Consider the following 18,152-nt stretch of genomic DNA (forward strand, 5'->3'; position numbering starts at 1 on the left):
AAGAACATATAAACTTTTTACAAGGAATAAATATGTTATTATTCTATTTATCATATTTTCATTACTTTTCTCTCTCTGCCCTCCCCCACCCTTTACCCACTTCATAATCTAAATAGAATGTCATTGTTTAAACAAAGAAAAGAAGGAAAGGAGAAAAAAAAAGAAAAAAAATGTATCAAATTACTGACCTTACTTCTCTTTTTCAGAAAGAGAAACAAACTGAATAATAGCTTGTTATTAGTTCCTCAGATATTTTGACTGGTTATGAAACAAAACATTTCTTTGCACACAGAGAATAACTTTGATTAAATCTTTTTCAGAACATTTGTGGCTTTCTAGAAATGCAGGAACTATATTTAAAAAGATTAATAATGAAGTAAAATGATGAAAGAAAAAAAGAAAAAAAACATAGAACAAATCATTTGTTCTTTAGTCTCTTCTTCCTCTCAGAAGTCTTCCACGAAGTTTCAGTTGCCAGTCTCTTTAATGAAGGACTAGCCCATTCCATTTCCTCTATTTTATCCAAAATCTTATTTTTTTTGATAAACAGTAAAGCAGAGTCTAAGTCATCAAAAATCTTAGGACCATCAGGAAGGAATATTTTTAGCTTGGCAGGAAACAGAAGGTATGTTTTAAACTGTGCTTTTTTAAGCTCCCTTATTAGTGGCAGAAAAACTTTTCTTTTAGCTATTACCAAGTGAGAATAGTCAATGTCAAAACGCACAGTTGTCTCATTAAACTTAACAGGAGCTTTAGCCCAAGCAGATTTAAGAACCATCTCTTTATCAAAAGATGATAGAAATCTAACTATAACTGATCTAGGATAGTTTTTGTTAGAGTTAGTATTAGCAATAGATCTATGTGCTCTTTCTATACCAAAAGAGAATGCTTCTGGTAAGTCTAAAGTTTTAGGGAGCCATGTTGTTAAAAAAGAAGTAATATTGTTACCTTCGATATTTTCTGGCAGTCCAAAGATCCTAATGTTATTGCACCTAGATCTATTTTCCAAGTCATCCAGCTTTGTTTGTAAATGTGTATTTTGTTTCAGCAGAAATTCAATGTTGATTTCCTCTTCTTGAATTCTATTTTCCATGTCATTCACAGCTTCTTCTATGCCTGTCATCTGGATCTTCAGTTGTTGCAGATCTATATGTAACAAGTCTATTTGTTTTGTAGTTTTTTCTATGAAGGCATCCATTTTAGTATCCATTTTATCCATCTTAGCAGTAAGTTGCTGGATTATAGTTGTCAGAGACTGGAGTTCTTTCTTGATGCTGGAGTCCTGAGAATTTGTCTTACTGGAACTCATTTCAGACTGATAAAGTGACAGGAAAATTTCCAATGTGATTTCTGACAGGAATATTGTTAAAATTTCCTTTCTTTTTTAGATATAGTTCAAGAACTATATAAAACAAACATATTTAGAAAGAAAATTACTTCAAAAATTAATTTTTTAAGTAATTAATTCCTGTCAGTGTAATGAAATTGGTGGAGCTGAAGAAATCTGCTGCTATCCTGTGTTCATCCTTGGCCACGCCCCCAAAGAAAATGCTTCTGACAAGTCTAAAGTTTTGGGAAGCCAAGTATTTAAAAAGGAAGTAATGTTATTACCTTCTATGTTTTCTGGCAGTCCAAAAATCCTAATATTATTGCGTCTAGATCTATTTTCCAGGTCATCAAGTTTGGATAGTAGATGTGTGTTCTGCTTCAGCAAAAACTCAATGTTAATTTCTTCTTCCTGGATTCTGTTCTCCATATCATTAACAGTCTCTTCTATGCCTGTAATCTGAGCCTTCTGTTGTTGTAAGTCTTGATGTAACAAATCCATTTGCTTTGTAGTTTTTTCTATGAAGTTATCAATTTTAGTATCCAGTTTGTCCATTTTGGTAGTAAGTTGCTGAATAGTAGATATCAAAGACTGAAGCTCTTTCTTGATGCTGGAATCCTGAGTATTTGCCTTACTGGAACTCATTTTGAACAGAGGTGATGTAAGAGAAGTTTCCAAGATGATTTATGACAGGAAAATTATTGAAATTTTCTTTCTTTTTTAAATATATTCATTGATTTTTAAAGTAATTATTTCCTGTCAGTGCAGTTAAGTTGGTGGAGCTGAAGAAATCTGCTGCTATCCTGTGTTCATCCTTGGCCACCAAAAGGTACCATTCTTGAATGTCTTGCTTGATGGTACTGTGAATGGAAAAATAAGAACTGTAATACATAGAAAATTTGAGCGTGGTACCCCATATTTGCATGGGTCAAGCTGCATCCACCACATACTATAAAAGCTTTGCCATGTAGTGAGCTTTTAAGGTTGCATAGATTGTGTAATATGGAGGTGGATTTTTGGAAATAGTTACATATGACTGTGGGGATGTTTTCTAAGAGGTGGTATAATGACACGACACCAAAGAGATGTGTAGAAAAATTTAGAATAGAAACAAGAGTAAGTGAATTGGATATGCATTCAAATAAGAATCAAATAGGAAGAGAGAATAGTCAAAGAAAACAGATATATTTGTTACTACATATAACTTATTGAATAACAAATAGGGAATTTAGTAAGATTTTATTGGAGTTTTTTGCAAACTTAAAGGACTTTGCTGATGTATTATGTAAAACTCCATTCCGAAGATTTAATAAAATCCATGTAGGCACCGTGTAGAGCCTACATGGAACGATTCCGTGTTCGTGGCTACAGTTCCCCCTCAGCAGCACGCCATTCATATTAATGGTGGTGCATTGCAGAAGGAGAGCCAAGGAACATGGTTACTGAATCAGTGTAGGGCACAGTATAGTGTTAACCATGGCTGCAGATGAATTTGAGACTCCCTTCAATTGTCCCCACCACTGTAGCAATGTTGTGCAGTGTGTCAAATGTTGACAATATTTGACAAAATATTTGACAAAATATAACAATAAGTATCCTTTTCTGTGCTTTTAAACTGTTTTTTGAGAGTAACTGCTTTATTTTCTGAAAAAAAATACTTGTTTCCCGCGTTTCTAAGCTAGTATAGTCCAGTTTTCAGGTTAGTGCTGAATTCAGGGCTGTGTTACAAATCTCTGTGTTTGCCCATACCTTACTTGGATAGAAGGAAGTTTCTCTGTTCACCAGTGAGAGAGGGGAGCTTTGAGCAGCTTATCTGTCCCTGGAGGAGTGGTTTCAGCCCTGAAATTAGTAGTTCATTTTGGGCTAATTTCTATCTCTTTCATTTCCCCTGCTATAAATACCATATTTGCCCGGTTTTGCGTGCCGGGCAGCGCTGGTTAGCTAGGGTAAAACTATTTCCAGCTCCGCAAAGTCTTCTCTTCAATTTTTTTCCCTTGGAACTAGACAAACTTTCAACTTATGCACTCAAGCCATTCATTTCTCAGCACAGCACTTGCTCAAAATTTATAGCAAGCACTAATAAACCTTACCACTATACCCCCCCATACTGTAGAGAAGGACAAGGTTCTCTATTCAACCTTACCAGCCAATCAGTAAAATAGTTAACTGTACCTATCCAGGAATGTCCAAAGGGCAGTTTCAGGCATACTCACCAGTCCAACTGGTGAATCTGGGCATTTTGAGGCAATGTTACAACTGCCTCATGTACACAGACAACCCCCTCCTCCTACCACCAAACACTAATACATGCGAGAGATGCAGTTATACAGCCAAACTAGAGGCTAAGCTCTCTCAACCCCAAGACTGGATCAGACAGTCAAGAGGAGAAGGGAAATACTTGCATCACACCACCAGTCTTACATAGACCCATTAAACAAGCACCGGCAAAAAACATACATAAATGCATGGAAACATACTCAGAGAATCTAAATAAAAATCTGCAAAACCAACAGAGACCTCCAAAGCAAACACCCAAGCAACCTCCACCCCCCAACACAAACCATGAAACACATACTTTACAAAATCAGTGTGCCATGCAATCACAGCCTTTAAGGCAAAAATAACATCCCCAACATACTAGTAATAGGTGACTCTATAGTCAGGCACACTGACATCCCACTCACTAGGCTGAATAAGGAGAAGGTTACTGTTAACTGCGTGTCGGGAGCCAGGATCCACCACATAACACAAGCACTCAGGTCACTCCAGAACAAGTACAAATATGACTCTGTCATTGTCCATGTTGGTGTGAATGACCTAAGCCGTACCTCCCTGGACTACATGAAAAGAGACATGGAAAAGCTCTCTGATCCCATAGCCCAGGCCAGTATGACCCTGACCCTGAGTAGCATCCTGCCCTCACCAAGAATGATACCATGGTATAAAGAAAAAAATTCTCAATTTCAACAATTGGCTACATTTCTGGTGTCATTCAAAGGGGTTCCAATGTCTGTCCGCCTGGGATGACATGCTCGACAAGCCACACTGCTTCACTAGAGACAGCTTGCACCTGTCACCCTTAGGCTTTCGAATACTTGCCAAGTCTATTGCCACCCCCATAGTGCCTTTTTTAGGCAAGGCTCAAAAGATAAACCCACTGCCGTAAATAGCACAAGTAACAAAAAACTGAGGGTAATGCTACTCAATGCCGGAAGTCTAAACCTCAAAATGCACGCACTCAAGGCACTCCTCAGTATGGAGAAAATTGATATATGTGCAGTAACAGAAACCTGGTTTAAGGGTCCAGAGAGCACCCCAGCACTACCAGGCTAGAATTCATACCATACATTTTGGCCACAGAGCCCAAACTGAAATACAAAAGGTGGGAGCGTATCCATATTCATCAAGGATACCCACACCTCCAGGTTAGTGGCAAAGCACGATGCTTCAGAGATCATCCATGTGCAACTAACAATGGGCAAAACTGCAATTCAAATTATAGCTTGTTACAGATCACCCACCATGTCTCAGGACCCCCATTCCGCATTTCTGGAAACACTGGGAAACGTAAAGGTCCTACCAAACACCCTAATATTGGGTGATTTCAATTACCCAAACATTAACTGGAAGAACTACTCAAGTACTAACCCCCTTGCCCAACTTTTCCTAGAATTTATAAACTCAAATGCCCTGGTTCAACTGGTCAATACTCCCACCAGAGGTGACAACATATTGGACCTGGTCATTACCAACATGGGCGACCGGTGTTCCACACCCGAGGTCAACCCATCGCTGGTTAGATCTGACCATAAACAAATCACTTTGGGTATCCATATTCCGCCCACACCCCCGGACAAGAAAGCCATCGTGAAAAACATTTCAAAAGCAAACTTCACATTACTTAAGACTGAGGTGGAAGGTTTCAAAGCCCCCATGCTGAAGGATAACACTGTCCAAGCTGCAAAATCCTTTACTAATGCATTCTACGGGCAGCTACAAGAATGCATCGATCATGCCATCCCAAGCAAAACCAAGACTCACTCCTCCAAGAAAAGGAAACCAGTCTGGTGGACTCCTGCCATAAACAAGCTATACAATAGAAGGAGGAAACTAGTACAGAAAAGAGAAAAATCCCAAGAAGGGAAGACATCCCTGATCAGTATCAGCAAGAAACTACGATCCCTCATAAAATAATCCAAGGCGAGCTTTGAAAGAAAAATTGCCAAGGACTCCAAAGATAACCACAAGGCATTCTTTAGCTATGTCAAAAATCTAAGTGGCAATGCTCAGATCTGCTTGGAGTTAGTGCCGAAGGGCACAAAATACACTGAACCGACCGATAACGCCAACATCCTGGCAGACAGGTTCAGCTAAAACTTTACCCCCCTATCACCCCCAAAAGGGCCCATAACCATACCAGAAGAATGTAAAGTCCCTGAAATCACAGACACTCAGGTTAAAACAGCCCTCTCCAAAGGCAAAAACACAGCATCAGTGGGACTGGACGGTGTCCCAGTCTGCGTCCTACACGAGCTCAAAGACGAACTAACCCCTCACCTAAACACAGTGTTCATACTCAGCCTCTCCACAGGCTACATACCCATAGAGTGGCGCACAGCAACGGTTATTCCGCTCCACAAAGATGGATCCACAACAGACCCCAGAAGGAGGAAACTAGCACAGAAAAGAGAAAAATCCCAAGAAGGGAAGACATCCCTGATCAGTATCAGCAAGAAACTATGATCCCTCATAAAATCATGCAAGGTGAGCTTTGAAAGAAAAATTGCCAAGGACTCCAAAGATAACCACAAGGCATTCTTTAGCTATGTCAAAAATCTAAGTGGCAATGCTCAGATCTGCTTGGAGTTAGTGCCGAAGGGCACAAAATACACTGAACCGACCGATAACGCCAACATCCTGGCAGACAGGTTCAGCTAAAACTTTACCCCCCTATCACCCCCAAAAGGGCCCATAACCATACCAGAAGAATGTAGAGCCCCTGAAATCACAGACACTCAGGTTAAAACAGCCCTCTCCAAAGGCAAAAACACAGCATCAATGGGACTGGATGGTGTCCCAGTCTGCGTCCTACACGAGCTCAAAGACGAACTAACCCCTCACCTAAACACAGTGTTCAAACTCAGCCTCTCCACAGGCTACATACCCATAGAGTGGTGCACAGCAATGGTTATTCTGCTCCACAAAGATGGAGCCACAACAGACCCCAGGAACTATTGCCTTATAAGCCTGACTAGCTTGATCTGCAAGGCTATGGAGCGCATCATCATGGAATTCATTAACAGAGACATTGGGAACCTCCAAACACTGGACCCTACCTAGTTTGGCTTTGTTAAGGGCAGATCATGCCTCCTAAACCTGGTAGATTTCTTTGAGACAGTTACCAAAGCTATAGACAGGGAAAGATGGTACACACAGCCTACCTAGACCTTGCTAAGGCCTTCAATGCCATTTCCCATTCTGGTATTATAGACAAGCTCACCAGCCTGAACATAAACCCCTACATCACAAGATGGGTTGCCAACTGGCTCACGGACAGAACCCACATGGTGAGAGTTGCAGGCGCTAGGTCTGCCTCTAAACCAGTTACAAGTGGCATTCCCCAGGCTCAGTCCTAGGACCCTTCCTGTTCAGCATATACTTCTCAGAGGTACAGGCAGCCACAGGAGGACTATGGCTAACCAATTTACAGACGACTGCAAACTCGGGGCTATAATTGACTCTCCGGATGACACAGACATCCTCCAAAAAGGTCTCACTGAGACAGATACCTGGTGTCAAAATCATGGCCTCAAGCTAAATGCCAAAAAGTGCATAGTCATCCCCTTTGAAAAAAAACAAAGTACCCACAAACTACCACATAGGTGGTAGTCCCCTAAATATGGAAGATGTAATAAGGGATCTGGGGATCAAAGTAGATAGTAATCTCACCTTTGATAATCACATTGCCAAAGTGGTTAGAAATTCCTTCTATGTGGCCCACCTAATCACAAAAGGGTTCGCATCCAGATCAAAAGAGGTAATTGTGCCCCTTTACTCGTTACTCATCAGACCCATCTTAGAGTACAATGCCCCATTTGGGATGTACCTTACAAGACACCTGCAACAGCTGGAAAGACCACAGAAGTACCTCACCAAGAGGATCAATGGCCTCAAAAAGATGCCCTATGCAGCTCGACTGAAGAAACTCCAGTTGTACTCGGTTGCATACCACGTACTCAGAGGTGATCTCTGCCTGATATACAAGGCCATGTCCAACCCAGAATTGATGGACATGCTCCACCTAAAGAAAACCTTATCCCCTCGAGCCACACGCTCTAGGGATCTAAACCTCACCATAACAATAAATAGGACATGCTGGAGGGATAGATTCCTACCCCAGAGACTTCTTATGCTTTGGAACAAGATCCCAATCTACATTAGGCAGAGCTGCTCACTAACACTCTTCCAAAGAAACCTTGACGAGTGGATGGGAAACAGAAAGTTTACCTGAGGGATCACTTCAGAGGCTCTGCTGGACAGAGGCACAGGGAACTAATCTAAGAGGGCGGCGAAAGCCAACACATTCTGGCTAGGCTTATAAATGCCTTCGGTCAGATAGCCTAGTAGCCACCTATGAACCTATGAATGTGTAAATTTCATGCTGTACTATAATTCCCTGTGATTGTTTTATTTTATTTATGTATTATTATTTTTTTTAATGCATGTTTGAGTGGATGTGACACAGATGTGACACAGAGAACAGCAATACCAAGCTGTGCTCACATACAGACAGCTGACACTTGCCAGACATATAAATATAGAAATCAGATGTAATTAAGGCGCATAATGACATATATATATATATATATATATATATATATATATATTTCTTTTTTTTTTTTAACATGGTGTTTGCACTGTGTGGAGCTCCACTGAGCTGAGCAGAGCTCATACATACATATCAAACACCTGCCAGACATCTAATATAGCAACTGGATGTAATTAATTATTTATTTAGAGGTTTGTTTAAGTGTGTTTGCGCAGTGCAGCATGGTACTCAGCACTGCTAACAGGTAGCTTAGTGGTATATATGAAGGTATATATATATGAAGGTATATCAGATTTCCTAATATCCACATAGCTAAATGGGTAGAGTTACGGGTTTGTATGCAGTAGGTCCAGGGTTGGAAAACATGTATTTATTTCTGATATACACATCATGCACACAATTTTAAAATATGGCCTGCTGCACACTGCTGCAATCTGCTCAACTGTGCATAAACCAGCTAAGCACTGCATAAACATGGTAATGGCTGCCAATGTTTGTGAGCTGCTCATCTCTGCTTGGCTGGTTTGCACATTGCTAAGCAACACAGCACTGTTTTGAATGTTGACAGTGATGTGTAAGGGTGGGAAAACAGTCTATATTAAGCCCAATAGGTGGGAATTCAGCAGAATCCATGGAGTTTGATGAACTGAAGGTATGGCTGGTGGTTTTGGTGATGGCGCGTGCTTTAAGGCACAGCGTTGGGGCACTCTGGAGTCCAGGGTCATGGATGAGCTCCTTGTGAAAAACCATGATGATAGGCTGCTGCAGGGCAGTTTCCAGGGCATGGAGTGTAAGGCAGAGGCCTGGGGCCAGTTGTACAGAGAACTCATCAGTGTTACTGATATCCCCAACACAGGTGAGTAGTGTCATCACCACCATGATGACCTGAAAAGGTGAAAGAGGGGAACTTTGGACACCTGAGTCCAAGAATTGAGGGCTAGGAATGCCGCACAAGTATGTAAGTATGTCTTTTGCTCTCTTAACTAAATGAAAGCTGTATGTCTGCAAAACTGGTATGCATAATGGTATGCTTCTCTCCCAACAGCTCCAGCTGAGAGGGCTCGCAATGTCGAGTCGCATGCTAGGCACTTGGCCATGTTGCACCATGAGTGTGGTGAGTAAGGATGTATTATGCTAACTGTAGTGAAATAAGCAAGAAAGAGTAAAGTATTAACTGCAATAAAGTATATACAGTAAAGTCTGTAGTGCAATAAATGTGGAATTAGAGCTGTAGTGCAATGGATGAATAATGCCAACTGTAGTGCAATAAAAACATGAAACAATATCAATAACTGCAATAAAGCATATACAATAAAGTCTGTAGTGCATCATTTCTAATCGGAGTTGCTGGCTACTGAGACTTGTCTGCATATATCAACTGGACACAAGCTGATTTAAGTATACTTTTCTCTGCACTTATTTAAGAAAGATTTGATTCAGTAAATATTGTATGTCTCTGTCTATCTGCAGTTGCCTGAAGTGTGAAAAAGTGTAGCCATCTGGGCCCATTGAAAGTTGTTTGACTGCTTTGAAATTCCTGTGTTAGTGTTAGCCTGGGGGTTTCTGTGCTTGCTTTAAAATCTCTATTGGTTGCATTTGTAGTAATATTTTCTAATCGGAGTTGCTGGCTACTGAGACTTGTCTGCATATATCAACTGGACACAAGCTGATTTAAGTATACTTTTCTCTGCACTTATTTAAGAAAGATTTGATTCAGTAAATATTGTGTGTCTCTGTCTATCTGCAGTTAGTTCCCCATCCCCCCTCCCTGTTCCCTGTTATGGTGTTAATCTTGGTGGCTTTGGAATTGCCCGCCCCTGCTGGTTATCTGTTTTTGGACACTCCTCCTGGACCATCTCATTTGCTCACTCAACTGAGTACAGTGAGATCATATTTTGATTTCAGATACTCCTACCAGTCCCATCTCCTATGCTGTGTACAGAGAGAGCACTTGGGAAGGACATTCCCCTATAGTATCTTAATCTGCTCTGTTTCCTCACTCTCCACAAAAAAAAAATTCCACTTCATCTGCTTTACTGTATTTGTGTTTCTTCCTACTTTATTACCTTATTTTGCATTTGCCTCTTCTTAAAAGTACTCAGTTGAATTTATTCTGCTGCCTTTATTACTGCTTGTTAGTAGTCTGATTAAATTGTAACTGTTATTCTAAGGCTTTTGGTTTAAGCACTTGGGCTTCAAACCAGTTATTTTACATTAAGAAGGTTTGTGGTCTGCACTGCTGTGGCAGGACAGGTAGCATACATCCTTCTAAGTTGGGAGCTGCTGATTAAAGGCTCAGTGTCTGTTACTCTAAAAGTGTATTAGTTCTGGGTTAAGCACTTGGGCTTCAGGCCAGTTATTCTACATTAAGAAAATTTGTGGTCTGCACTCTTGTGGGAGGAGAGGCTAGATTATGCCCTTCTGAGCTGGGAATTTCTGGTTAAAGGCTTACTGGGCATGCTTACTTGAACTATTTTTTTCTGAAATTGGTACACCTTGCTTGCTGTAGCATAGACTAGATTCAGGCCTGCTGGATCTAGTTTTGTTTGCATAACTTGTGCACTGACCCAGGCCATCTTTTTGGAGAAGGTTTCTCTGTACCCTAGTGGCAGGAGTGTGCAGTTAGAACTTGTCTGATTGAAGACTGCTGGAACAGGGCTCAGATTTGTACTTTTTAACTGGTTAATTGGGTATTGTTTTGATTGTATCTGCTCTATTTTCTGAAAAAAAAAAAAAAAAAATATATATATATATATATATATATATATATATATATATAAATATATATACTTGTCTCCCACCTTTCTGAACTAGTATAGTCCAGTTTTCAGGTCACTGCTGAATCCAGAGCTGTGTTACAAGTTTCTGTGTTGCCCATACCTTACTTGGATAGAAGGAAACTTCTCTGTTCACCTGTGAGAGTGGGGAGCTTTGAGCAGCCTATCTGTCCCTGGAGGAGTGGTTTCAGCCCAAACGTTAGTAGTTTATTGGCCATTTTGGGCTAATTTCTGTCTCTTTCACTTCCCTGCTATAAAAAACACATTTGTGCAGTTTTTGCACTTGTATTCCGCTCAGAAAGTGCCTTCCAGGTGTTCTGCAGAGTCTACAGCAGCTAAGAGACAAAAGAAAGACTTTTGAGTGATTAAGTATAATTTTTCTGCTTTTCTTGCTGTCTTAAACTAATTCCGCCTAAAACGCCAGTTGTTTTAGCATTTCTGTGATTTAAAAAGTTTGTTATTGCTACATATTGTACTTATTTGCTGCCTGCACTTGAATTAAGTTGTTTTTGTGTTTAAATAATCTGTTTAACTGTTGTTGGCTACACACTAAAGTGCGATAGGCCTTTCTGTGCATTTAAAGTGTTGTTTTGATTGTATCTGCTCTATTTTCTGAGAAAAAAATATATATATATACTTGTTTCCTGCCTTTCTGAACTAGTATAGTCCAATTTTCAGGTTATTGCTGAATCCAGGGCTGTGTTACAAGTTTCTGTGTTGCCCATACCTTACTTGGATAGAAGGAAGTTTCTCTGTTCACCTGTGAGAGAGGCGAGCTTTGAGCAGCCTATCTGTCCCTGAAGGAGTCGTTTCAGCCCAGAAGTTAGTAGTTTATTAGCCATTTTGGGCTACTTTTGATTGCATCTGCACTATTTTCTGAAAAAAAAAAAAAAAAAAAATATATATATATATATATATATATATATATATATATATATATATATATATATACTTGTTTCCCACCTTTCTGAACTAGTATAGTCCAGTTTTCAGGTTATTGCTGAATCCAGGGCTGTGTTACCAGTTTCTCTGTTTATTGGCCATTTTGGACTAATTTCTATCTCTTTCACTTCCCCTGCTATAAAAACCGCATTTGCGTGGTTTTGCACACTGGGCAGCACCGGTTAGCTAGAGTTAAATTATTCTCGGCTCCACTAAGTCTACTCTTCCATTTTTCCCTTGGAACTAGACAAATCATCAACTTTAGCACTCAAATCATTCATTTCACAGTCAAGCACTTGCTTAAAACTCATAGAAAGCACTAATTAACCCTAGCACTAGACCCCCCCTATACTGTCCAGAAGGACAAGGCTCTCTATTCGTCCCCACCAGCCAATCAGAAAAACAGCTTACACTACCTATTAAGGCATGTTCAAAGGGCAGTTTCTGGTGTACTCTCCAGCCCAACTGGTGAATCTGGGCATTTTGAGGCAATGTTACAACTGCCTCATGTACACAGACAACCCTCTCCTCCTACCACCAAACACTAATATATGTAAGAGATGCAATTATACAGCCAAACTGGAGGCAAAGCTCTCTCAACCCAAGACTGGAACTGACAGTCAAGAGGAGAAGGGTAATACTTGCATCACACCACCAGTCTCAAATAGACCTAATAAACCAACACTGGCAAATAACACACAGGAATATATGAAAACATACTCAGAGGCTCTAAATAAAAATCTGCAAAAACAACAGAGACTTCCAAAGCAGACATCCAAGCAACCTCCACACCCCATCAACAACCATGAAACACATAATTCACATTATCAGTGTGCCATGCAATTGCAGCTCTTAAGGCAAAATAACATACCCAACACACTAGTAAAAGGTGACTTTATAGTCAGGCACACTGATGTCCCACTAACTAGGCTGGACAAGGAGAAGGTTAGTTAGCTGCCTGTCAGGAGCCAGGATCTGCCACATAACACAAGCACTCAGGTCACTCCAGAACAAGTACAAATACGACTCTGTCATTGTCCATGTGGGTGTGAATGACCTGAGATGTACCTCCCTGGACTACATGAAAAGAGACATGGAAGAGCTCTCTGATCATGTAGCCCAGGCTGGTATGACCCTGACCCTGAGTAGCATCCTGCCCTCACCAAGAATGATGCCATAGTATAAAAAAAAAAAATTATCAATTTCAACAATTGGCTAAGTTTTTGGTGTCATTCAAAGGGGATCCAGTATCTGTCCCCCTGGGATGACATGCTCGACAAGCCACGTTGCTTCACAAGAGATGGCTTGCACCTTTCACCCTTAGGCTTTTGAATACTGGCCAAGGCTCTTGCCACCCCCATAGTGCCTTTTTTAGGCAAGGCTCAAAAGACAAACCCACCACCATAAATAGCACAAGTAACCAAAAACTGAGGGTAATGCTACTCAACGCCAGAAGTCTAAACCTCAAAATGCACGCACTTGAGGCACTCCTCAGTATGGAGAACATTGACATCTGTGCAGTAACAGAAACCTGGCTTAAGGCTCCTGAGAGCACCCCAGCACTACTAGGCTATAACTCATACCATGCCTTTCAGCCACAGAACCAGGACTGAAACACAAAAGGTGGGGATGTATCCATATTCATCAAGGATACCCACACCTCCAGGTTAGTGTCACAGCACAATGCATCAGAGATCATCCATGTGCAACTAACAATGGGCAAAACTGCAATCCAAATTGTAGCTTGCTACAGATCACCCACCATGACCCAGGACCCCCATTCCACATTTCTGAAGACACTGGGAAATATGAAGGTCCTACCACACACCCTAATACTAGGTGATTTCAATTACCCAAACATAAACTGGGAGAACTACTCAAGTACTAACTCCCTTGCCTAATGTTTCCTAGAATTTATAAACTCGAATGCCCTAGATCAACTAGTCAACACCCCCACCAGAGGAAACAACATATTGGACCAGCATGGGCGACCAGTGTTCCACACCAGAGGTAAACCCCTTTCTGGTTAGATCAGACCATAGACTAATCACTCTGGATATCCACATTCCGCCCCACCCCCAATCAAGGAAACCACCGTGAAAAACTTTTCAAAAGCAAACTTCACATTACTTAAGACCGAGGTGGAAAGGTTCACAGCCCCCATGCTAAAGGACAATGCTGTCCAAGCTTCTGAAACCTTTACAAAGGCACTCTATGAGCATCTGCAGGAATGCATGGATCGTGCTATCCCAAGTAAAACCAAGAATCACTCCTCCAAGAAAAGGAAACCAGTCTGGTGGACCCCTGCCATAAACAAGCTATACAACAGAAGGAGGAAACTAGTACAGAAAAGAGTAAAATCCCAAGAAGGAAAGACAACCCTGATCAGTATCAGCAAGAAACTACGATCCCTCATTAAATCTTCCAAGGCCAGTTTCGAAAGAAAAATTGCCAATGACTCCAAAGATAACCACAAAGCATTCTTTAGCTATGTCAAGAACCTAAGTGGAAACTCTCAGCTCTGCTCTGAGTTAGTGCAGAATGGCACAAAATACACTGAACCGACTGATATTGCCAACATTCTGGCAGACAAGTTTAGTGCAAACGTCACCCCCCCCTCTTACCCACTAAAGGGCCGATAATCATACCAGAAGAATGTAGGGCCCCATCAATCACCGACACACAGGTTAAAACAGCCCCATTCAAAGCCAAAAACACAGCTTCAATGGGAACAGAAGGTGTCCTAGGCTGTGTCTTACAAAAGCTCCAAAATGAACTAACCCCTCACCTAAACACACTGTTCAAACTTAGCCTCTCTACAGGCTATGTACCTACAGAATTGTGCACAGCAACAGTTATCCCACTCCACTAAGGTGGAGCCACAACGGACCCAGGGAACTATTGCCTTATAAGCTTGACTAGCCTGGTCTGCAAGGCCATGGAGCGCATCATCATGGAACTCATTAACAGAGACATTGGGAACCTCCAAACCTTGTACCCTACCCAGTTTGGCTTTGTTAAGGGCAGATCATGCCTCCTAAATCTGGTGGACTTCTTTGAGACAGTTACCAAGGTATTAGATGAGGGAAAGGAGGTCCACACAGCCTACCTAGACCTCGCAAAGTCTTCCCACACCATTCCCAATTCTAGTATTATAGACAAGCTCACCAGCTTGAACATAAACCCCTATATCATGAGATGGGTTGCCAACTGACCCATGGACAGAACCCACATGGTGAGAGGTGCAGGGTCTATGTCTGACTCTAAACCAGTTACAAGTGGCATCCCCCAGAGCTCAGTCCTAGGACCCCTCATGTTCGGTATATACTTCTCAGAGGTACAGGCAAGCATAGGAGGACTATGGCTGACCAAGTTCACAGATGACTGCAAACTAGGGGCCATAGTTGATTCCCCAGATGATACAGACACCCTCCAGAAGGGTCTCACTGAGATGGATACCTGGTGTCAAAATAATGGCCTCAAACTAAATGCCAATAAGTGCATAGTCATCCCCTTTGGAAAAAACAAAGTACCCATGAACTACCTCATAGGTGGTAATCCCCTAAATACAGAAAATGTAATAAGGGATCTGGGGACCAAAGTAGATAGTAATCTCTCCTTTGATAATCATATTGCCAAGATAGTTAGAAAATCCTTCTATGTGGCCCACCTAATCACAAAAGGGTTTGCATCTAGAACAAAAGAGGTTATTGTGCCTCTCTACTCATCACTCATTAGACCCATCATAGAATACAATGCCCCATTTGGGATGTACCTTACAAGACATCTGCAACAGCTGGAAAGACCACAAAAGTACTTCACCAAGAGGATTACTGGCCTCAAACAGATGCCCTATGCAGCCTGACTCAAGAAACTCCAGCTGTACTCGGTTGCATACCGCTTACTCCGAGGTGATCTCTGCCTGACATACAAGGCAATGTCCAACCCAGAATTGATGGACATGCTCCACCTAAAAAAAAACAAATCCCGGAGAGCCACACACTCTAGAGATATAAATCTCACCGCAACGATAAATAGGACACGCTGGATAGATAGATTCCTACCCCAGAGACTCCCCATGCTTTGGAACAGGATTCCAATATATATCAGGTAGAGCCCCTCACTAACACCCTTCAAGAAAAACCTTGACGGGTGGATGGGAAACAGAAAATTTACCCCGGGGATCACTGCAGTGGCTCTGCTGGACAGTGGCGCAGGGAACTAATCTAAGGCAGTGGGGAAAGCCAACACATTCTGGCTAGGCTTATAAATGCCCTTGGGCAGATAGCCTAGTACTTACCTATGAACCTATGAATAAATGTGGAATTAGAGCTGTAGTACAATAAATGAGTAATACCAACTGTAGTTCAATAAAAACATGAAACAATACCAGTAACACCAAGGCACCAATGGCACTAAATATACAGACCCAACTGATATTGCCAACATCCTGGCAGATAGGTTCAGTGCTAACTTTACCCCCCTCTCACCCCCTAAAGTGCCAATCTCTATACCGGAAGAATGCAAAGTTCCTGTAATCATGGCTGCACAGGTAAAAAACACACTCTCCAAAGCCAAGAACACAGCATCCATGGGACCAGACAACATCCCAGGCTGCATTCTACACGAACTACAGAACGAACTGGCACCCCACCTAAGTACCATGTTCAATCATAGCCTCATATCAGGCTTTGTGCCTGCTGAATGGCGCACAGCAACGGTTATCCACTCCACAAGGGGGGAGCCGCCACGGACCCCAGGAACTACCGCCCCATTAGCCTGATGAGTCTGGTCTGCAAGGCCATGGAACGTATCATCATGGAACTTATAAACAAAGACATTGGTAATCTCCAAACTCTGGATCCCACCCAGTTTGGGTTTGTAAAAGGCAGATCATGTCTCCTAAACCTGATAGACTTCTTTGAAGCAGTCACCAAAGCTGTAGACAAGGGTAAGGTGGTTCACACAGCCTATCAAGATCTTGCCAAGGCTTTTGACACCATCCCCCACTCTGGAATTATAGATAAACTCACTAAACTAGGTATAAATCCCTATGTCACAAGATGGGTTGCCAACTGGCTCACTGACAGAACCCACACTGTGAAAGTAGCAGACTCTAAATCCGACTTCAGACCAGTGACAAGTGGAGTACCACAGGGTTCAGTCCTGGGTCCTCTCCTGTTTGGTATCTACTTCTCTGAAGTACAGGCTAACACAGAAGGTCTTTGGCTAATGAAGTTCGCAGATTACTGCAAACTAGGAGCCATAATCAAAACTCCTAACGATGTGGACATCCTACAAAAGGGCCTCTCTGAGGCAGATGCCTGGTGTCAAAGCCATGGCCTCAAGCTCAATGCCAAAAAGTGCATTGTCATCCGCTTTGGTAAAAACTCTGTACCCATGAACTACAACATAGGCAGTAGTATACTTAACACCGAAATGATGTGGTAATAGACCTTGGGACACGGGTGGACAGTAGTCTCTCCTTTGATAATCACATTACCACAGTAGTCAGGAAATCCTTCTACATGGCACACCTCATCACAAAAGGTTTCTCATCCAGAAAAAAAGAGGTCATTGTTCCCTTCTACTCATCACTCATTAGACCCATTATAGAGTACAATGCCCCTTTTGGTATGTACCTCACAAGACATCTACAACAACTGGAAAGGCCGCAGAAATACCTCACAAAGAGGATTACTGGCCTCAAACAGATGCCCTACGCAGACCGTCTCAAAAAACTCCAGCTTTACTCCATCGCATATCGCCTACTCAGAGGTGATCTCTGCCTAACACACAAAGCTATGTCAAACCCAAAGCTGTTGGACATGCTCCACTTAAAGAAATCCCAATCCCTCCGAGCTACACGCTCTAGGGACCTAAACCTCATCACCACAATAAACAGAACATGCCGGAGGGATAGATTCTTGTCCCAGAGACTTCCCATACTCTGGAATAAACTACCTATCTATATCAAACAAAGCTACTCATTAGCACTCTTCAAGAAAAATCTTGATGATTGGATGGGAAGTAGGAAATTCATCTGGGGGATCACCTCTGTGGCTCTGCTCGACACTGGCACAGGAAAATAATTTTCTTGGGTGGCAAAAGCCAGGGTACCTTTTTGGCTGGGCTTTTATAGGCCCCAGGGCTGATAGCCTAGTACCTACCTATGAACCTATGAAAATGGTGTACATCAGGATTGTGTTTTAGTAACCATAGCAGTAGAGGTGTATGCACTGAGGCTGTAAGGTAAGGTGCTGCAGTCAAGTATAAC

Source organism: Protopterus annectens, chromosome 9.part0 (genome assembly GCF_019279795.1).
Source record: "Protopterus annectens isolate FY-2018-M chromosome 9.part0, PAN1.0, whole genome shotgun sequence".
Lineage (NCBI taxonomy): Eukaryota > Metazoa > Chordata > Ceratodontiformes > Protopteridae > Protopterus > Protopterus annectens.